Source organism: Meleagris gallopavo, chromosome Z (assembly GCF_905368555.1).
Source record: "Meleagris gallopavo chromosome Z, MGAL_WU_HG_1.1, whole genome shotgun sequence".
NCBI lineage: Eukaryota > Metazoa > Chordata > Aves > Galliformes > Phasianidae > Meleagris > Meleagris gallopavo.
This window is the reverse complement of record NC_139435.1, coordinates 10,959,916-10,982,798: the sequence shown is the minus strand read 5'-3', so window position 1 is coordinate 10,982,798 and position 22,883 is coordinate 10,959,916. Positions and strand designations below refer to the sequence as shown.

Sequence of the window (22,883 nt, the reverse complement as noted above, 5' to 3'; positions counted from 1 at the left end):
AAAAATTAAAATACTTATTCTTAGTTTCTTAAATATATTTTAAGTACAATATTTGTACCTATTCATATGAAAGAGTTTCAGCATTGCTTTATACCGGGTAGTCATTATGGTTGCATAATTTTTTTCAGCAAATTAAACAGGAATATTGACATGGAGGAAAACTGATATTATATACTCAATGTCCGTACTTCTAAATCATCTTGGTCTCCAAAACGTTGTGGTTGCATGCAGATCACCTGCTGGAACTAACTGCTTGTGCAGCTCCAGATTGTAATTTGGAGACTACTAGTTGTCATGGACCAAATCTGTGCCAGAGATCATTCCAGCAGTTTATCAGTATAGGCAGTCAGGTTCCAATGCCCTGGAATGTTCCTAGGTAGCTTGATTTACAAAGATGGATACTGCCATTTTAAATAATATGTAGTAGTTTTAAAAGGTAAAATTCAATTTGACCTCGTTAGTGTCTGAGTAATGTGTAATGTGTTTTAAATCACACTAACAAGCAATTTCTGAATGCTATTGCCAACATTCAGAATTTCAGATTTTCAGAGAAAAAAACACTAATTGAAAGGTTTACTGAGTGGTATAGATCTGAGTCTCTTCGTTTTTATGACTTTTTTTTTTTTTTTTTTTTTTTCCCTATTCTAACTTTTCTAGCTTGTAGTTTTAAGACATTTATTTAGGGAAATTTTTCTCCAGCTTTATACATTATTATATACATACATATATATATGCACATATAAATAAAGTGTTTTTATACTTCTTTTGTACCAAAAATAATCTCTATTTTCCTGTTTCATTAGTTCGACCTGCTCTTTCTACCACTGTGGGGTTTACTTGAGTTGTCTCTAATCCTTATTCTCCTTTTGCTTTTAGACTACTTCTCTATAGCACCCATGCCAGTTTAATAGTTTAATTTGAATTTATTTTTCCTTCATCCAGAGATATAACCTCTGTCCCATAACTTTCCATTACTGTGAGCTTCAGGACATTAAAATGTTATGTTACAAACTGCTGGAAGCTTTTAGTAAGTTTTGAAAGAACTGAATTAATGCTGAGGCTTTTCTCTCTGTTGAATTTTTATATATGTTTGTGCATTCCAAACTTTTGTTTTCCTCTTTCACTATTGTTCCTGTGTAAACTTCTTGTTTTCTAAGAATACCTCTCTAACTCCAGATTGTTTCTTCCAAATAGTAGATACATGCATTGTTTCTAGCGTTCAAGCAAGGAGCAAGTCTGTTTTTCTTTGTTCCTCACAAAGAAGCTAGGCCCTTTTATAAACACAGTGGCATATAAACCTGCTGAAAATTCTGAGTAGTTTTTAATGGGATAGGAATTCAACCTATTATTGTGTTAAGTGCCTACTAGACATGAATAGCCTAAAATGATTAAGAAAATAAGGATTCTAATGAACAATTACCAGAGTCATCTACCATCACCTGTGACAGCGAATTATTTTGAATGCTCAGATATATTTAGATGAAAAGAATACAGCAAAATAAATCAACCAGATTCCTAGTTGACAGACTGTAGCTCTGAAAATTGATACACAGTACTTCATGAGAGGTAAGTCTAGGAAAACAATTCAAGGAAAATGATTATACATTATGATATACTCAGATTACAAGTATGCACTCCTCCAATCCAAAGGACATATGATGTAGAAACTAACAACCTAAATAAATTGTAAATTCTTATTTGACTTAAAATATAAGAATTAAGCACAAAGAAAGCAGAAGCTGGAGCAAATGGCAAAAGATGAATAGAAGGGAATATTATAAAACTGGAGACAAACTCAAGCAAATTCAGAACACTTGGAGCAACCAAAATAAAAGAAACCACTGATGAATTAGACAAAAGTTAGTATACAAAAAGTTAGAATGTAAAATGAGCCAGGGAGAATTCTGTTGCTTCAAGAACATGTGGCACAACACATCCTATACCCATATTTAATTCTCTTTCCTTCAAAACATTGTGGCCTTGTCCCATATTGTCTGTAGGGAGCAATAAGTAGTACATGCTGCTTCCTAAAACTCCTGTGTACCCTCTGGAAGAGTACCATTTTGAAGCTAAAACTGAACAAGGAGTGTGATGTTATAGGGTATGGACAAATGCATACAAGTGCCTGAGTTTGTGCCATGACTTTATTTTGTTTACTAGAGTAAATATTACAAGTCCTTTCTGTATTTCACTGAAGAATACTTTTATTTTCCTTAAGGAGGTTCTTCCATGCCATGTCTATTCTTTTCCTCAGCAGGCTGTTTTACCATTGAAACCATTTTCTCTTGTCTTATCACAACAGAACCTGCTAAAAAGTCTGCCCACTTCTTTCTTATAGCCCCCCTTTATCTGCTGTGAGGTCTTAGAATCATAGAATCATAGAATTACTCAGGTTGGAAGGGACTTCAAGGATCATCAAATCCAACCGCAGCCCAACCATAGTACCCTAACTCTAACAACCCTCTGCTAAATCATATCTCCGAGCACCACATCCAAACAGCTCTTAAACACATCCAGGGACGGTGACTCAACCACCTCCCTGGGGAGCCTATTCCAATGTTTAACCACCCTTTCTGTAAAGAAGTGTTTCCTAACGTCTAACCTAAACTTACCTTGGTGCAACTTGAGGCCATAGCCTTCTCTTGCCCAAGCCTTCTCCACACTAAATGATACTTTCTTTAGTTTTCCTTCATAGATAATGAAAAGTTCCTCTTGATTTTTCCCTACTAATTCCAAGTCAGAATGTATAGCCTTGCTTTTGTTTTGATCCAACCGAGTGAGGAGCTACAAGGTAAATCAAACCAAGCAACTACAAATTCTCATTTTGTGGAATTTTGTGGAAAATTTGCAAGTTTTTTTCAGGTGGAGAATTGTTGGTAGGCCAGTTTCTAGATTATGTTTACAATAGATCCTGCAAAATAAATAAGCAGGTAGAACTAATGAGGCATCAAAAGGAAGAAAACAGGCAGATATAGGTTATGATAAAAAGCATTAAAATGAGCACTGTCAATATGAAAATGCACATGGCCACACTTCTTTCCTGCCATGTCATTAATAAAAATTCTGTCTATACATTTCCATTTGCTAGTTAGCACACATCTGTCACTATTATTCCTACAAGGTCCTACACCTGGGGAGAATAATCTCATGCATCAATACGGGTTAGGGACTGGCCTGCCAGAAAAGAGCTCTGCAGAAAAGAAGCTGGGGGTGGACAACAGGTTGGCCATGAGCCAGCAGTGTGCCCTTGTGGCCAGGAAGGCCAATGGTATCCTGGGGTTCACTGAAAAGACCTGCACCCAACAGATCGGAGGAGGTGATCCTCCCCCCTCTGCTCTGCCCTGGTGAGGCCACATCTGGAGTACTGTGTCTGGACTTCCAAATTTAAGAAAGACAAAAAACTTCTGGACAGAATCCAGTGAAGAGATAAAAAGGTGATTAGTGACCTGAAACATCTCTCTTCTGAGGAAGAGCTGAGAGACTTGGGGCTATTCAGCCTGGAAAAGTCTAAGAGCGGATCTTATAAATGCTTATAAATATCTATAGAGCATTAAGCAGTTGGGAACAGGAAGCAAAACTGTCATGAAAACATGCTTATGTATTTGTGTTCATTATATAATTTTTGCATAACAGCAAACTAACAATAGTGAAGAGTTTTGTTAAAAATTCTGCAGAGCTGAAGGACTTTCTGCAGCAAATAAGCTTTTCACAAAAAATCTATCTCATCTCTGTAAAAAAGCTTTTGATGGCTCACAATAATGAAAGATTATATAAAACTGGAAAAGCAACATACTCTACTATAGACAGGCATTAAATAGTGAAACTTGAGTTACCACACTGTCTTCAAAAATGAGTGTGTGTCATTATGTAATTATAAATAATCTTCTTCTGTAATTCTGACATATATATTTTGACATATATCTATTAAATACTTCTGTTTAACAAACCTATTGAAATGGAGGTCATGGTATTAGACTTTCAGATTTGCCATCCTGAAATGAGAAGCTCCAAAAAAGAGAGTTTTAAACCAAGAAGAAACATCCTTAAGCAAAGAATCTTTTTTTTTTTTTTTTTTTTTTTTTTTTTAATTGGACTATTACCATAGAAACTCTGTAATGTTTTTGTGAATGTTCTATTGGGTGATGAACATGTAAATCTCATGTCATCTGAATTGGTCTTATGTGTTGATACTGCCTCTGAACAACTGGAAATTATTTCTCTAGCTCCTCATACACAGTGGAATGCAGTCAGTGGGATTGTTTTCTAAACGGAGGCTCTAGCTCCAGAAGCCATCCATCAGCCTGTACTTACTTTCTTCAGAGGAAGTTCTGTCAGCACATTGCACATCTCTGCAAACTTAAACTTATGTCATTTACCTGGACTTACGCAAGGCCTTTGACATGGTCCCCCAACACATCCTTATCTGCAAATTGGAGGGATGTGGATTTGATGGGTGGACCACTCGGTGGATAAGAAATTGGTTGAAAGGCTGCAGACAGAGGGTGGTCATCAATGGCTCTATGTTCAGGTCGAGGCCGGTAATGAGCGGCGTCTCCCAGAAGTCTGTCATGGGATGGTGCTGTTTAACATCTTTATCCATGACATCAGTGATGGAATCAAGTGCACCCTCAGCAAGTTTGCTGATGACACCAACCTGAGTGGTGCGGTTGACACGGTGGAAGGAAAGGATGCCATTCAGAGGGACCTCAACAGGCTTGAAAAGTGGGCCTGGGTGAACCTAATGAGGTTCAATACAGCAAAGTGCAAGGTTTTGCACTTGGGATAGAGGAATCCCAGGCATCCATACAGGCTGGAAGGAGCAGTCCTTGAGAGCAGCCTTACGGCGAAGGACCTGGGAGTCGTGGTGGATGAAAAGCTTAACATGAGCCAGCAGTGTGCTCTTGCAGCTCAGAAAGCAAATGGTATCCTGGGCTCCATCAAAAGAGGGGTGGCAGGGACGTGGACATGATTGTCCTTCTCTACTTTGCTCTTGTGATGCCCCATCTGCAGTACTGTGTCCAGCCTGGAGCCCCCAGTACAAGAAAGACAGAGAGCTGTTGGAGAGGGTCCAGAGGAGAGCCACAAAGATGATCAGGGGTCTGGAGCACTCCCCTACAAAGACAGGCTGAGGGAGCTGGGCTTGTTCAGCCTGGAGAAAAGAAGGCTGTAGGGTGACCTCATTGCAGCCTTTCAATACCTAAAGGAAGCCTACAGACAGGAGGGGAATCAACTCTTTGAAAGGGTAGATAACAGCAGGACAAGGGGAAATGGTTTTAAGTTGAGGGAGGGAAGATTTAAATTGGATGTCAGGGGGAATTTTTTTACAGAGAGAGTGGTGAGGTGCTGGAACAGGCTGCCCAGAGAGGTTGTGGATGCTCCATTCCTAGAGGTGTTCAAGGCCAGATTGGATGGGGCCCTGGGCAGCCTGGTCTAGTATTAAATGTGGAGGTTGGTGGCCCTGTACGTGGCAGGGTGGTTGGAGATTCATGATCCTTGAGGTCCCTTCCAACTCTGGCCATTCTGTGATTCTGTGATTTTGTGATTAAACACGTTTAGTAATGTTTGCTCTGCAAAGTCTCAATTTTCTTCTTTTATGAACACTGAATATTAATAGCTCAGGCAGTATTGGGAGACAGAAAGACTACAGGCCCCTATTTTCAATGTTATTTTTGCTTCTTGACCTTCCAGTCGTGGTTTAATATAGTTTATTTTCCTCAGTGATCTTAATTATTAATCATCAACATTAGCAAAGATACAGAAGTTAGTAATTTGGGGGGCGAGATCAGACTGAGCGGTCATGTGACAGAGTTTCAACCAGGAGGATCTTGAGGAGAGGGTGGAAAGAAGACTTCATTGAAGATGGAATTGCCTCATGCATCAATACTGCTGAGAAACAGCTGGCAGGCTAGCAGTCTGTCAAAAAGATCCTAGGACTTACATTGAATGCTTGGTTGAATGTGAGCCAACACTGCGCTCTGACTGTGAAACAGACAACTACATTTTGTGCAATTTTAGGGGGGTGTAACTGTATCTGCACTGCTGTGTTCTCCAGTACAAGAGAGATATCAACAGAGAGCAGAGAGCTCCTTGAACTGAGCTGTAGGATGTGCAGGAATAGGTTGAGGGAGTAGGATTTGTTTAGTCTGCAGAAGGCTAATGGGGGATCTAGATATATTTCAATTACCCAAAAGCCATATTCTTCTACAAAGCGTTGAAGAAGGCACTGGTTAGAAGTTGCAACAAGGGAAATTTGGAGTGAGCGTAAAGAAAAAAATATCCACAGTGAGAATGGCAAAACACTGGGGCGGTTGAAATTTCAGACGTTGCAATTCTGGAAGGAGCCTATTTCCATTTACTAATTAGAAATACAGACTTCTACTTTATATTTCTCCTCTTTTGGTCAGAAGGCTGATTTTAGACTTTATCTTAGAGGAGCAGTAACTTGGATACTTAAATTTGGCATGGCATGGTTGGTGTTAGGAGAGTATAGCAGTAATTTGACCTGAAGGAATAGCTTTTGTTGTCTTTACATTTTATTTCTGTGCAACACATTTCCTGTAATTTTGCGACAGTAATCCCATTCCTAGCAAACAAGTAATCCTCTTTGCTAGGAATACTTCTGTGACAAGCAGAACAAATATAGAAAATTAGCATTATTTTTGTATTTGCTTCTGAAAGTCATTCATAAACAACCTTGCAAGGCTTTGTATTTTAAGTGATTTTGCACAGAATTTTTAAGTTTATTTATGGAGGTTTTTTTCAAATATGTAGTTCTATTGAAAAAGTCATTCAATTTTAATTGTTGTGCACAAAGAGGGAAGCATGTGCATTCAATAAAAATTCTTACTTTAGATTAAAGAAAACAGCAAAATATAGAAAACAGTGATGTTCCTGCAGATAGGCAGTCCGTCTGGAATTTTGAAGCTTAAGTACCAAGAAAACAAATATAAATCATATCCAAGTTCTTCTTGTCAGAGTATTTCTGTACCTTATATTGGTTATTGTTTGCCATAAGTTTTATTTTTTTATATTTTGCTTTCTACAGAAATTTTTCTTTGTGTTGTTTCACAAAAGTGACTTGAGCAAGTTACATGAAATTACTCTTTTTCCAGTCTTCATAATCTGTCTCTTTAGGTTGTATTGTAAAATTCAGTTTATTAATTCCTTCTTTTCAGTTTCTGGTTTGTAACAAACAGTCATAGCCACTTTCATTGCTAGTTTTCTGCTGTCACTGCCTGTCTTTGTCTCTTTGCTAGACTTAGCTTTTCATAGTAAAAGTTGAAAAAAAAAAATAAGGCTATCCTGCTTATAAAATATTTTTTCAGTTTTGAACCACTCAATTAGAACAAGAATTAAGAATTAAGCATTCTAACTATTTGTTTCTTGATAACAAAGTACAACATACTTTGTACTTTGTACTTTTTCAACTTGATTGAATCTTGGCAAGAAAAATTAGTAATTAACAAGGAGAGAGATAATTATCATTATTATTGACAAGCTTTTTCTTGAAATTATGCCCATGATTCATACTACACAAAAGAAAAACAAAGAGAAAATTTAAATCCAAAGCACAATAAAGAAAAGGACCGGGGTTGGATTAAATGACCTCTAGAGGCCCTTTTCAACCTCAGAAATTCTGTGATTCCATACATAATGCTTAATTACTAATGACTATATCAAAATAAAACTGATCAGGTAGAGTGCTTTTGGTAAACTAATGTTCTTTATGTAATTACTTCTAACTAAAAAGCATGGTTCTGATCAAAAGGTGAATCCTTTCCCCTAGGTAATACTGAATAAGGAATTAGTTTGGTTGAAAATAACTCAGTGGAAAATGGGATTGCCTTGATAGGAAGGAACTATTTCCTAATGTCCTCCTTGGAGTCTAGCTGTTTGTTTTTTTTTCACTGGCTTCTGAAAGATCAGGTAGTTAACACTAACAGAGACCTCTTGCTTCAGACTCATTACCTGAAGATGTTTGAAAATGTCCATGAATAAGAGGAAAAATGCATTATGCCTTCCGTTGTGGTCATTTCTTGATCTGAATTCTGCTAAGTACTTTTCAAAAAACAATTGGTACTGGGTCAGATGAAAGATCCTCCTATTTCACTATTTCTTCTCCAGCCATGGCCAATAATTTGTACTTGTGAAGGAAAATAAGCACAAGCAAACGTATATCCCTGTTTTAAAACGTAGCACATTATTCATTCAAGCTAAGACAATAAATAGCAGCCCACATATGAAGATACAAGATACTCAGTAGGCAATAAAATAATCATCAACATTTTTCTGTACTCTAGTTGTTCAGATAGTGAGACAGCAGGATGATACTGAATGATCATATAACATGATTTTGAACAGTGAAATATATTTTGGCAGTGAATATTATTTTGTATTTTAAAATGGTTTTAATGCATTTATTGGCAATAATGCTTAAGAGAGAAAGTTTTCTATATAACACAGTATGTTATATAACCTGACTTTCAAAACTACATGTATAAAAAGAGAAAAGATTTTTCAAGGTTCTTGCATAGCACAACTGTCAGGCCCAGGAGTTGGAGCAGAAGCCTGAGGTCATTCCAGAAACACTCATTCATCCCAACATGCTTCAGAAAAAATCTTAAGTAGCTCTATTTCCATGGTCAGGATTGAATTTGAAGGATTGAAGAAGAAATCACCAAGATAAGATAGATGGATCCTGCAATCAAAGAGATATTGATGCATGGTTTGACACAGGCAGACCAACAGCTCTGTCTTAATTCACTACATGTAGAAGAAGCTAAACCTGAGAAAACAGATGGCATAACATGCAAGATGAGGGAGACTGTACTGTCATTTCTGCTTGGAGCTGAAGGAGGAGCCTTCCTCTTGCTCCTGAAGCACCCTTACCAACAGACATGAAGCTCTTGGGATGGAAAGAGAAGAGGGTGCAGATAATGTTTCAGATCCAGAAAGGGGCAACCAGGTTCAGAAGGGCCAAATAAGGACCTGAGTCAAAACCAGTGCCACCAAAAAAAAAAAAAAATGGGCAAAGGGTCTTCGTAATTAGGGAATCTACACTAAGGTTCACTAAGGCATCAAGTTGCACACTAGATCATCTCTCTAATGAGAGAAATTATGTGGGCTGGAAAAGAAGCTCGGGGCCTACATTCAGGACACTGGGAAGAGGATACCAGGAATGATAAATCCAGAAGACTGCTATCCACTCCTGCTCTTTCAAGCTGGATCACAGGAGGCAGCAACTACGAAATTATAAAACATTAGGAAAGACTTTACATCCCTTGGGAAGAAGTTGAAGGGATCAGGGCAGTGAAGTTTTCCTCTACATTAAGAAGTGGATAGATGGTGAAAAGCTGCCTTAGAAACAGCCACAATCAGGTTAAGAACTTGTCAGTAAAAATTAGGAACCAGATCAATCTAGTGATCAGAGTCTTTTACAGGCCACCTCATCAAGGGAAGCCTTTTGATGAGGAATCACACTCACAAGCCCTCATCCAGATGGGGGATTTCAAATACCCATAGGTCTATTGGGGAAGCAACATGGTGGACTGTGAGCAATCCAGGAGATTCCTGGAGTCACTTGAGGATAACTTTCTGGTCCAGATATTGGACAGACCAACCAGAGGTGAAGTTTTACTGGACCAGGTGCTCACCAATGCAGAGGAGATGATTAAAAAGGGTAGGCTGGAGGCAGTCTTAGGTGAAGCGACCATGCCCTGACTGAATTTGTGATCTCAAGGAATGTAGGCGTAGAGAAGCGTGGAGTCAGAACCCTGAACTTCAGGAAAGCAAACATCAGGGTATTTAAGGAATAATTGGATGGGATCCCATGGGAAACTATCCTTCAGGGTATAGCAGTAGAACAGATGTGGCAGCTCATTAAAGACACCTTTCTGAGAGCAAAACAGTTCTCCATGCCCAGCATAAAAAATCAAGTAGAATAGTCAGGAGACTGGCATAGCTGAGGAAGTACCTGCTGGTCAGACTGAGAGAAAAGATGGAAATGTACAGGCAGCGGGAGCCAGGACATGCAGTTTGGGAAGAATACATGGGATGTCATCTGGACATGCAGAAAGGGGATCAGGAAAGCCAAGATGCAGATGGAACTGAACTTGGCAAAGGGTATGAAAAACTAACAAAAGAGGTTCCCTAGGTACATTAGTCAGAAGAGACAGGCAGACGAGAGTGTATCCCCCTTTGATAAATGAAATGGGAGAACTAGCTTCAGCAGGCATGGAGAAGGCTGAGGTACTCAATAAAGTCTTTGCCACTGGCAGTCAGGCTTCCCATGCCTGTAACACCCTTGAAACTCTAGGAGGGTGTTTGGGAGGCATATCCATCCTACTCTAAGAGCAGAGCACGTCAGAGACCTCCTCATGAGGCTAAACGTTTACAAGTCTATGGGGCTGGACAACACGCATTGCAGGGTTCTGGTGAAACCTGGTCTGGTCTGATGTGGTTGCCAAGCCTTTTTGAAAAGTCATGGCTGTCAGAAGAAGTTCCTAGTGACAGGAAAAAAGGAAACATTACTCCAGTTTTTAAGAAAAGGAGGCTAGTGAGTTTCACATATGCACCTGGGCAGATCCTGGAAGCTGTGTTAAAGAATATGGAAAACAAGGAGGTGATCCAAGATAGCCAGTACCACTTCACCAAGGACGGATCTTGCCTGACAAATCTGGTAGCCTTCTATGATGGAGCAGTGGCAAAGGAAAGGCATCTGATGTCATCCACCTGCACTTACGCAAGGCCTTTGATATGGTCCTGCAACACATCCTTATCTCTAAATTGGAAAGATATGGGTTTGAAGTCTGGACTATTAGGTGGATAAAGAATTAATTGGATGGTCAAAACCAGAAGGTTGTGGTCAAAGACTCCATGTCGAGGTGGAGGCTGGTGATGAGAGGTGTGCTCCAGGGGTCTGTCTTGGGACTGGTGCTCTTCAACTCTTCATCTTCATTGATGACCTAGAAAGAGAAATTGAATGTACCCTCAGCAAGTTTGCTGATGACACCAAGCTGAGTGGTGCAGTTGACACAATAGAAGGAAGGGATGCCATCCAGAGGGACCTGGACAGGCTTGAAAAGTGGGCCCAGGTGAACCTAATGCAGTTCAGAAAGGCCATGTGCAAAGAGTTGCACTGGAGTCAAGGCAATCCCAGAAATGAATACAGACTGGGAGAAGAACTAATTGAGAACAGCCCCGTGGAGTGGGATTTGGGGATTTTGTGGACAAGAAGCTGGAAATTAGCCATCACTGTACTTTTGCATCTTGGAAGACCTGGTCAGTATACTGGACTGTATCAAAAGAGTGGTGTCCAATAGAGTGAGGTAGGTGACTGTCCTCCTCTGCTCTTTCTTCATGAGGCCGTCTGGAGTACTGCATCCAGGCCAGAGGCCTCCAGCACAAGAAGGATGTGGAGCTGTTGGAATAGGTCCAGAGGAGGGCCAGAAAGACTATGAGAGGTTTGGAGCACCTTTCTTATAAAGAAAGAATGAGAGAGCTGGGCTTTTTCAGCATGGAGAAGAGAAGGCTCTGGGGAGATCTCACTGTGGCCTTCCAGTACTTGTATGGAGCTTATAAAAAGGAGGGAGATCAACTTTCTATTGGTCTTAAACTAAAAGAGCGGAGCTTTAGGTTATGTGTTTAGCAGGAAAGCTTTTACTCAGAGGCTGGTGAGGCACTGGCACAGGCTGCCTGGAGAAGCTTTGGATGCCTCCTGTCCAAGGCCAGATAAGATGGGGCCCTGGACAGCATGAACTAGTGATTGGCAATCCTGATGATCTTTAAGGTCCCTTCCAGCCTAAGCCATTCTCTAATTCTATAATTCTATGAATTTAAACATCACTCAGGAAGCACTGCTTTTCACAATAGGGCTTAAAATGATGGTCATCAACAAAATGGGACTGATAACTATATTAGGCCAAATTCATAATCAGATTATATCATCATTATTTAGATCTGCCTCCAAGTATTACATATGCCATTGATTTCACACATATTTCTTCATCTACTTCAATAATTTAGGATAAATTTAGGGAGCAAATGACTCAAGACAGTTCTAATATTTGTGCATTTTAAGACAGAGGTAAAAAATTAAGAAAAGAAAAAGGGTAATACATTAAATACATTTTTTCCACTAGTGTTGTTAAGAGAATCACATAAGTTAGAAATTAAGCATTCATTGTGTTTATTGTCTTTTAAAAAGCTGTCTGCCCTATAATACTGGATGAGACAATTTCTTAGAATACTTCAGGAGAATGAATGAATTTAGCAGAAATCATAAATAAGTTGGTGACACGTCTTTGAAAGCCTGTTTTTACTAATGCCTCTTTTTTTATTCCTCTCTTCAGACAACATGAGATTCCGATAGATATATTGTGTTAATTGAATGTACAGTTTTGTGGCAACGCATTACGGTTTAGAAATTCAGATAGACTTTTTGTATCAGTAATACTATCTAATAAGAAACAACTCCCTGTATGACAGGCACAACTCCAATTACAGATCAAAGAGGTGAGAACAGTTAAACTCTGATGGGGTTGGCTGATCTGTCATTTATCACTTCTACTGAGAAACCGTATAGATGTGTTAAGTGCTGTCTTATGTTGATGGCATCATAGTTCAGCATCTTATGTTGTTAAACCAGTACTTGAATATGTGCATTTCATGTCAACCAAACTGTTGTAATGTAGAAATATTTTTGTTTGTAGCTGAAACAAAACAAACAAACAAACAAACAAAAAAACATGTCAGGATGAATTTTATCTTTACTACATGAGCTTTCTCATGAGAAAGAAACATATTTGTAGACAATAAAACTTACTGTTTTTCCCTTCCTCTGACAGTTTAAGGTAGAATAGCATAATTCAGTTGGATGTGATCTAGAATGATTATCAAGTCTGACTGCCTGACCATTTCAGGTCATCAAAAGTTGAAGCATATTATTTGAGGGCATTATCTGAATGCCTCCTAAACTCTGACAGGCATTCGACCACACTCACAATAAAGATGTCTTCCCTCATGTGCAGCCTGAACCTCCTCTGCAACAGGCTCAGCTAAGTACCATTACCATCCTGTTATTTGTTCCCAAGAGCAAAGTGCAGCAGCTCTTTCTGTGCCTCCCTCTTCAGGAAGTTATGGAGAGCAGTGAGGTCTCTCAGCCTCCTTTTTGCCTGACTGGACAACCCACATGTCCTAAGCTTCTCCTCACAGGACATGCCTACCAGACTTTTTACCATCTTTGTTGCTCTCATGAACTCCTTCAAGAACCTTAACACCCTTTTTGTATTGTGGAGCTCAGAACTGCACACAGTATTCCAGGTGAGGCTGCACCAACACAAAATACAGTTGGAGAGTCACTATTGTGACTGGCTATTTTGAGTTCAGTGTATCCTACAGTATGGTGGACAGTTTGTCCAGAAGGATGCTATGAGGAACAGTGTCAAAGGCCTTACTGAAATCTAGAAGTATGTTGTCTGCTGTCTTCCCTTCATCCACCAAATAGGTGACCTTATCATTGAATGAGATCAAATTTCTAAGGTGGGACTTCTCCCTTGATGACCTTATGTTGACTATGCCTGATAATAGCTTTGTCCTTTGATTGGCTTTCTGTATCCCTCAGCATATTCCCATAATTTTTGAGGGACTGAGGTTAGACTAGTAGGTCTGCAGTTTCCTGGATCTTTTCTTTATGTAGATTGGTATAAAATTGGCTCACTTTCTCCCCAGTCTCCCATGACCTTTGGTATGTTGTTGAGAGGGATCTAATTCTTTCAGCACTCTGGAGTGAATCTGATCAAGTCCCATGGAGTCCTGATTGTTGAGTGAGCTGATCCAACTGTTCCCTTACAATTTGATTGACCTCAGATGGAAAGTCACTATTCCCCCAGTCATGGTCCTCCAACTGTGAGGTCCAGGCAGGCCAAGATCTCTCATTACTATTAGAAGCTGAGAGAAAGGAAAAAAAAAAAAAAAAAAAAAAAAAAGGCATTAAATGCATTCACTCATCACTTTTTCATTCTCCTTATTTGTTGATGTGACCATATAAGTCCAATGTTTTTGTTTGTTTGTTTGTTTTGTTTTGTTTTACTTCCTCTATCTGTTGACATATTTGAAAAGGCATTTTTTGACACCTCAATGACCAATGACAAATCAAGTTGGGCTTTCTTGTTTTCTCCTTGTAGACATGAACTGCAGCTCTGTCAGGCCCTACGAAGCCAGGCCTTACCTCCAAAGATCATATATTTTCCTATTCTACCCTACGTCAAGGAGAAGTTTCCTCTTCAGTTAGGCTACAGTTCTGTCTCTCTTGACTTGTGACATAGTGAAGTTGCCTGCCTCTGGGCTTTTAGGAGTTGTTTCTTGAAAAGCAACCAGCTCTCATGGACCAGACCCCTAAACAATCTTGAGCAGATTCCCAGGGACCACTGCTAAGTCCCTTCTCACTCCCTGAGAAGATTAAACTTTGCTTTCTTGAAGTCCAGGGTAGCAACTCTGCTGAACTTTTTTCTCCTTACACCAAAATGTTAAACTCAAGTTATTCATGAGCACTGTGGCCAAGACAGCTGCCTACCATCACCTCTCCTATAAGGCCCTCCTATTCTCAAACAACAGATCTAAGTGCACATCTTTTCTTGTTGACTTACTCACTACTTCTGACTAGCATTTATCTCCAGCATACTTTAGGAACTCCCCAGATTTGCTTGTTCTGGCAGTATTCATATTCACAGAATCATAGAAACATGGAATGGCTTAGGATCATCTAGTCCAACCCTCCTGCCATGGACTGGTTGCCACCCACTACTTTCAAAGTCCTGCTATAAGCAGGGCTGCCAACTGCCAGATCAGGCTGCCCAGAAGCCCATACAACCTGGCCTTGAACACATCCAGGGATGGGGCAACCAAAGCTTCTCTGGGCAGCCTGTGACAGTGCCTCACCACCCTCTGAGCAAAGGATTTTCTCCTAGCATCTAACCTGAATCTCCCGTTTTTAGCTTAAAGTCATTTCCCCCTGTCACAATCAGATTGTGTAAAAAGTTCATTCTCTCTCCTGTTTATAAGCCCCTTTCACATACTGAAATTGTCCTTCTTGCATACCCTTCCATATAAGCTGTAGAAAGTTTTGGGACATTTTGAATGGAATAAAAGAGAGTCTTTGATACAAAAATATAAGAAATAATGAAATAAAATACAAATAGAGGATGTTATCTCTGTTCTTTCCAGATCTATGTTTCATAACTGTTTTAATAATAACCATAATTAAACTACGTGAAGACTGCAAGAGAACAAGATGAGAATGAGATACTTAGAGAAAGCATCCAGGAGAGGTATGGGTTTGTTATAAGTTCACAGCCAAAAGAAATAGCAAATTTCAAAAATTTATTTAGGAAGCAGTTAACTGATCAGGTATGGCTTAATGAAATAGCAAACTGCCACATGGTACATCAATCCCATCCAAGAAAAAAAGAGATTTTATCTGAATCAACATACAGAAGAATATTTTATACGTATTTTGGACATCACAAGATAAGAGTGTTTCTTATGTAACAGTTCACAGTGATGATAGGAGTATTTTTATATAAATAAGGATATATAAATGAGTAACAAATACAATTTCAAAGCAAAAATAACATATGGAAGCAACTCCACTAAAATCAGAAGAAATAGAATTTATTCAGGCTTTTAAGATTTTTTGCTTTTTTCAGCACTGTTACAGTCTTCTCACTGTACCTAACCTAGCAGCAGCCCAGTTTTCTCTATTATACCAACTGTGGTCATTTCAAAACTATGGGCAGCTAAGCTCCACCACCCTGCTCTTTTACTCCCCCTCCTTAAAAGAACACGTCAAGAAAATATGATGAAACAAAGGCTCGTGAGTTCAGATTAACATCTGAATTAAACATCACAGGCAAACCAGACTCAGCATTAATGTAATTTATTGGCTGCTACTAACCAACTAGAGCAGTGAGATCTAAAAGCAAACTAAAAACACCTTCCCCCTGTCCACCCTCTTCCACCTGCTATCCCCAAGCAGCATAGGGAATGGGGGCTGTGGTCAGCAGCTGCTGTACCCCCATGGTCACTGTGCCCTTAACATGGGTTCCTCTCATGCGATGCCACAATTCCTGAACTGATCTTCGTGGGCTTCCACAGGCTGCAGATCTCCAAACACTGCCCCAGCACAGCTCTATAGCATAGGGCCCATCCTTCAGACACTGCTCTAGCACTGCTCCCGGAGCCCACCTGCCCCACCAAGGGCTCTTCCCCACAGCTCTGGTCCGGGTCTGCTCCTGCAGTGGATTTCCATGTGCTGCAGCCTCCTTCAGGCCTCGTCCACCACTGCATTGTGGCCTCCTCCATTGGCTGCATGTGGAGATCTGCTGTATATGGTGCCCATGGACTGCTGAGGGACAGGCTGCTCCACCATGGGCCTGTTCTGGGCACTAGGGGACTTCTGCTCCGCACCTGGAGCACCTTTTGCCCTCCTTCTGCACTGACCTTGGTGCCTGCAGGGCTGCTTCTCTCTCATTTTCTTACTCCTCTCTCCCAGCTGCTATTGCACAGCATTTTTTTCATTTCTTCAATCTGCTCTCCCAGAGCAAACGTAGTGTCACTTATCACTCAGCTCTGCCAGCCCTGAGTCCCCTTTGGAGCAGCTGGAGCCAGTTCTGATCTGACATGGGGCAGTTCTGGGCTCTGCTTTGTCACTCCTGCAACACCCCTCCTTCTCCCTCTTCCCCCCTCCCCCCCCCCTTAATAAAAACCTAATACACCAACATAGATAAGGAGTCACACGGACTGAAGGCATGAGCACATGCAGTAGACTGAATATTTTATTAGTTGGTAGTTAAAGGACAACTTTCATACAAGATTAGAAGTTACCTCACTGCTGGCAGAAGTCCTACCTATCATCGTCACATGTCAAGTTTACCCCAGCAATGTGCATTGCTCATACCAGGAAGTCCTACCTTTCTTGGTCCACGTGAGCTGCTGCTGCTTTGTCACAGGCACACCTGCTGCCACTGCAGGGCTCCCCATGGCTGAAGCCATGCTGGGCTGCCAGTGTGCCTGTGACAAAAAAGTCATGCTGACCAAGAGCCCATTTTTTAATCATCCACTGCATATCAATGTAAAGATCACCAGTATGCCTCAGGATAAAGAAGACTGGCAATTTTTATTGCTAGTGAAAAATTCAGATATTCCAAGATCTGCTATCTTTTCTCATGAAACATATTACTCATAAAATCACAGAATAACAGAATGGCTTGGGTTGGAAGGGACCTTAAGTCCATTCAGTAACAAACTCCTGCCGTGGGCAGTGCCCCCACCAGCTCAGGCTGCCCAGGTCCCCATCCAACCCAGGCTGGAGTGCCTCCAGGGATGGAACACCCGTAGCTCTTTAGGCAGCAGTACCAGCATCTCACCAATTTCTGCATTAAGAAAGTCCCCCTAACATATATCATAATTTTCCCCTTTTAAAAGTAATTCCTCTTTGTCCTATTAGATCATGTAAAAAGTCACTCCCCTTCCTGCTTATAGTCTCCCCTCAAGTACTGGAAGGTTGCAGCGATGTCCCTCCAATCAGAGCCCTGTAGAATCTGTATACATCACAGTAGTAAATACTAGTGTTGGGACTGCCTGCTGTGTAGCTGCACAGATAACAGGAGAATAAGAATGAAGTGCCTTAACATCAGCCTGCTGCGCTGGTCTGGGTATTGGTGACAGGAGCACAAGGCCTGCAGTCACTAAAGTGATTGTAGCTTTGTCTGAGAATAGCAAAGGATGCTGAGAAAGATTTACAAATGTAAAGGCTGGAAATCTGTTATGAGCAATCTTGAAAATAAAGCACTTCTAGTGCTTTTTGTCTGAGACCGAAAATCTAGAAGTAGGGAGGAGCTTATTTTTGGTAAATGAGAAGGCATGTCTTCAGCTCTCAGCCATTCTCATGGACCATTCTGAGGTAGCATCAGTTACAGCCACAATGATCAGCACTGTGGACTAAAGACATTCTGCTCCTAGGCACTGCTATTGTCCTGGTGTGTACATGATCAGAAAATGGGCAGGACTTTTGAGTTCATAGAGAATAAGTAAAGGGTCATAACACTTGCCACATCTTCTTTTGTTTGAAAATGGCCATACTAAATACATTTTGTCTGTCTCTAAAAAGACATATGAGGATTTTTGGCAGATTTTTCTTCTTCAGAGGATGTTGTGTTAAGGAATGAAGGCAGCAGCAAACAAAAGTGTTGCTCTCTGAATTATTACTTCTTTTATTCTTTTCTCTACATTTAAAGCTGAGACTTGTCCTGTTTGCTTTCCCCTACTTTTTGTGATAAAGTGGGCAGGGAGAAAAGAAAGGCAGGGACAAACAGCTGTAACCCCTATGTGAGCAGTTGCTCACTGAGGAAAGCTTGAGAGTATTTGAGGCTATGGGGGGAAAAAAAGGACTGATTGCTGTCTCCTTTCATATGCTCTTTCAGTCTGACTGTCTGCAAAATTCCTTTTAGTGTTTTTCTTCCTAAAACCTTGTTGCTTCTTTTCATTGGTTCCTCCAAGTTTTATCCTCTTTTCTACCTTCCTTCCAGTGTTACTATTGTAACACTGTTTTACATTTTTTGAGAGGCAGTGAAATTATGATCATTTGAGGTCTGAATTTGAGTTTGAGGAGGCTGATACTGTTGTGATGCAAAATGACTTCACTAAGGCTGGTGAGATTACAGCGGTACAAATGTCATAGTGAAATTGAAGTTAGGCCCATGCTCTCTTCTATGCCCTCCTTTCTACAGATGATCTATTGATGTCAATGTAAGGACCGCTCCTTGGAATTTATCAGCTGATTTTAAAGGTTTCCAAGCCTAACTTTTCTCAATAAATGAAAAAAAAAAATGAAAAGGGTTTCCATCCCTGTCACATAATAATCTTTCTTCATTGATTGTAGAGAAAGCTTAAAATCCTGGCCTAACCAGATTTCTAAAGTGGATCCACCATTACATGACGAGGAATGACTCAAGCCCATAATCCCTTCCACAGACTTGCCAAACTCTATTCTCGAAGAGCCATGTTTTTTTTACCCTGTTGGAAGTCTGCTCCATTTTTTTGATATGCTGGTGGCTAGTGTACTTTTACCTTCCTGCCTCATTTTGTATTTGTGTTCTGTTTGTATTTGTGTTCTGTTTCTATTTGCTCCAGCATTGTTGTACAGCTTAAGCAGCTATTGGACTGGTCTAATGCATGCTTTTGTATTGATAGGCATGCACCATTTTCATAAGGACATGTAAGTGCATGTACCCTTTTCCACATGAATTTCTATTTTGCCAGATTAAAACAGACAAGTTATGTTAGTCACCATGTAATAGGTAGACTTCAGATCCTTTACCTCATCTTGGTAACTTTACTCTTCACCTATCCTAATTTGAAAGAATCTTGTACATGGGTGACCTGCGTGTTGTGCCCATGAGATTTTACTGCTACCTTAAATATTCCCCTTAATCCGGAGCTGCTAGGATCACAGCTGTCTTTTCTTGGCCTGGTATTCCACCAGAGCCTAAGTATGGTTGTACAGACTTGCCTGACTGGCTTGAGTGTAGCTAGTAGTATAACAGGCATACCGCTGCTTATTAAAAGCTGAAAAAAATACTTCAAAATGCTGGAGAAATATTTAAGAACTGTCTCACACTGTAGTGTCTGCTTCTACAGTTGCCAAGGTTGCATTACATCAGCTACCTATAAACTAGATAGTGTAGGTATAAATGTCTAAAGTTATCCTTGTTACAGATTTCAGTGATTTCACATCTCTCATCTTTCATAAACCACTGGTGATTTAGTTTGTGTTCTGTCTTATTCCCTTCACCCAGATTCTAGAGGTATATAGCCTGTTTTGGTTAGGAGAAAATGTATACATGCAGACCCTTAATATTATTACAGTCCTCTTAGAGAAATTACAGTGATGATGTGAACCAGTACTTCCTTGATTCACTTTCATTTTGAAAATCTCTTCCCTCTGCAGGATCTTATCTCTCTCACCCAATCCTGATCTGATTGCCCTCTATTTAGCAACAGCAAGTGGATGCAGACATAAAGCAAAAAAAAAACAAAAAACAAAAAAAAACAACCCATTGCCTGATACATCTTTTGTCTATTTTTCTCATTTCTGAGGAGACAGCCTCCTCTTAAACACACATTCCCTTTTTACTCTTTCTACACAGAAAAGTCACAGGAAGATTATGATTACAGCTAGCTGAACACACTAATATTTTAGGGCATAGTTTTATAATACCATCGACTGAAACTTTATTGCCAGCTATGCATTCCATTCCCATACTGCTAGCATTTGTTTGACCTCAGAGTGAGTGTTCAGAAATTTATAAAGGAGGTTAAAAAAGGAATTATGGTCTACCATTTTAGCTTTCTAAACTGTCCTAACCTGGCTTGAAATGGAAAACACAGCAGACATGATGGATGGAAAGGGGCAAGCAAGTGGCAGCAGAGAGTGAAACTTCCTCTCTGCAGCAGTTAGTTTAATCCAACTGCAATGAAAAAAGCACACCTGAAGTTCTATAATCTCTGTGTGAATAGATTGGAAGATATATGTTCCCTATTCAAAAATGCCTGACTGTGTTGCCAAGAAACTGTTCATAAGATTACTGATTGTTTAAAATATTCTGCAGAATGTCCATTTAGTCACAAGATATGACCAATTCTGACCTTGACTAGAAAGACTTGACTATAATAACAACTAAACAACTACATCAGAGAAATCTTGTTTCATTATGAAAAAGAATGGTCTTGCTCAATCTTCTTGCTTTTCACTACAAATGCATGCATTTTATTTTCTATTCACTGACTTGAATACAGAGAAGATAAAAATATGGATCATTGAAAGCATTAATAAGAATATATAAAAATGCCTTCAGCTAAGGAGAGGTTGATTACCAGCAAATAATTTGTCAGTAAAATTTGAAACACCATTACATAATCTGAAATTACTTTCGAAACAGAGGAAAAAGCTAACAAAAATATCAAAAAAAGATTTTTTTTCTTCTACTTAGCTTTTTGCTGTGTAATCAACACCTTTCATTCTGTTGTAAAAAGATTTTTTATTTTTATTTTTTGCTATTCTAGACTATAAAACATGGAGTTCTGTTGCACAGTGGGCATTATAGATATGATCTGTGCTAAAGTGTTATTAGTTTTAAAAAATCTAGGCAATAAGCATTTCAAAGGAGCCACAACAACCTGTAGCATATGCAGCCAATACTTTAAAATATTCTTTTTCAGCTGATGCATTCCTCTGCTCCAGAGTACAGCTCTCACCTTTAAAGCTGTCACACTCCTAACATAGCTTGTACTGAAGAGAATCACTGTTTTGCCTCAAGCAAGGAACATAAGTGTTGCAAAACTGACTCCTCCTCTAATGGGGAGAGCATGTACAAGTACACAGAGTTGTATTTCTGCTAGAACTGCCAGGCTGAATATTTTGCAGTCAGAGCTGTAAACCTTACAGGCTATTTCTTTGTTTAGCTTTCTACTTTTGATTCTTTTTCTCCCGTCTTTCTTTTTGGATTTTTTTTTTTTTTTTTTTTAATTTATACTTGAAACTCTTTCAAATGCTGGATTTTCACCTCCTTTTTCAGGAAGTATTCATGAATTGACATGGGTCAACATACTTCTCATTACCAGGCAAAAGTAAGTACTGCAGTTAAACCTGTTCCTACTGTGTGTTTACCTGACTATGTGTCGTTGTATGAAGGACAGAGTAGACCAGTTCTGTTAGCAAAATTTAAAACCTTAAAAAGACTAAATTAAAATTAATATTATGCTAAATATTGTATACCTCACATTCTATAAAAATACCATTTTGATTTGACAGTCAGTGCTCTCTCTTTTAAAATATGAATAGAAGCCAGAAACAGAGATGTCTCTCCTGTGCACATTTTTTTTAAATTGTGTTTATTTTTGGAAAACATTTTTAATGCAGTTAGTACCACTGATCTCATGTTGCTACCCCTTTACATTATGTATGTTCACTAAATACACCTTATATGTGTCATTCATTAATGAGTATATGGCTAGTTGAGAAAATAAGCCTCCTGGAGCTCTCATAACTGCCGTTACATCTTCCACTATCTTCTGCTCCCTAGCTATTAATTTATTCTTCCTATACTACTCACTTCAGTGTTCATGTATATGCTCATTAGTTACAGACTCTATTCTGTGTTATTTAGATTCTTTTGCTATAGGCATAGACTGGAAGTTGAAGAGAAACATATCAGAGAAAAGAAAATAGAAGCTGCTAAATGAGCTGCTGATAAGTAAAGAAAATGGTGGGGGTTGATTCTAAGCATCTTTTTAGCCATTTTCTCCTGCATCCTGTTGAAACACTGTGTTGTCATGATCAGTAATATTTTCACTATTCCAACAAACACCTGAGAATTCATTAATGGTCTGAGAAGGGGAGGGGAAATGTAGAATACACAGTTTCCTTTGCTATTAGTTCCCTCTAGAGAGCGCAGCAGCCTGCAAGACAGTGTATGGATTATGTTTCCATATTAGCAGTGTAAGCTTTCCCTCTGCAGAAATGTTATGCTGCAACTATCTGTCTTTTCTTTTTTTGAGAGATAGTTTGCTATAATTTTAAGATGAACTACTCTATTCTCTAAGGCAGGTGGGTAGATTGTCTGTGCAGCAAACAGGTTTAAGCAAGATTTAAGCAAATAACGCTTCGCTGTGTAATGAATGTAGCCATTTACTATATGCACTTTTAGTAGCACCAAGTATCTGCAGAAAGTCTGTGACATGAGTGTGTATCAGTCTTCTGTGAAGAATTACAGCCTATTGAAAGAGTCTAGCACGAAGATTAATATCTGCTTTCATTTAGCATGGAC

At 39.5% G+C, this 22,883-nt stretch overlaps 1 protein-coding gene across 7 annotated transcripts in view; it reads left to right on the top strand.

Moving 5' to 3' along the window:
- Nucleotides 1-22,883, top strand: part of PRLR (prolactin receptor) — a 179,375-nt gene that overhangs the window by 56,948 nt on the left and 99,544 nt on the right. For 6 of the 7 annotated variants that reach the window (XM_085212503.1, XM_085212500.1, XM_085212493.1 and 3 more), the window contains one exon: nt 21,633-21,684. The exons of the other annotated variant lie outside the window; for it this stretch is intronic. The gene's annotated coding sequence lies outside the window, so the exon portion shown is untranslated. The remainder of the gene's footprint in view (nt 1-21,632; nt 21,685-22,883) is intronic. 7 annotated transcript variants of the gene reach the window in all.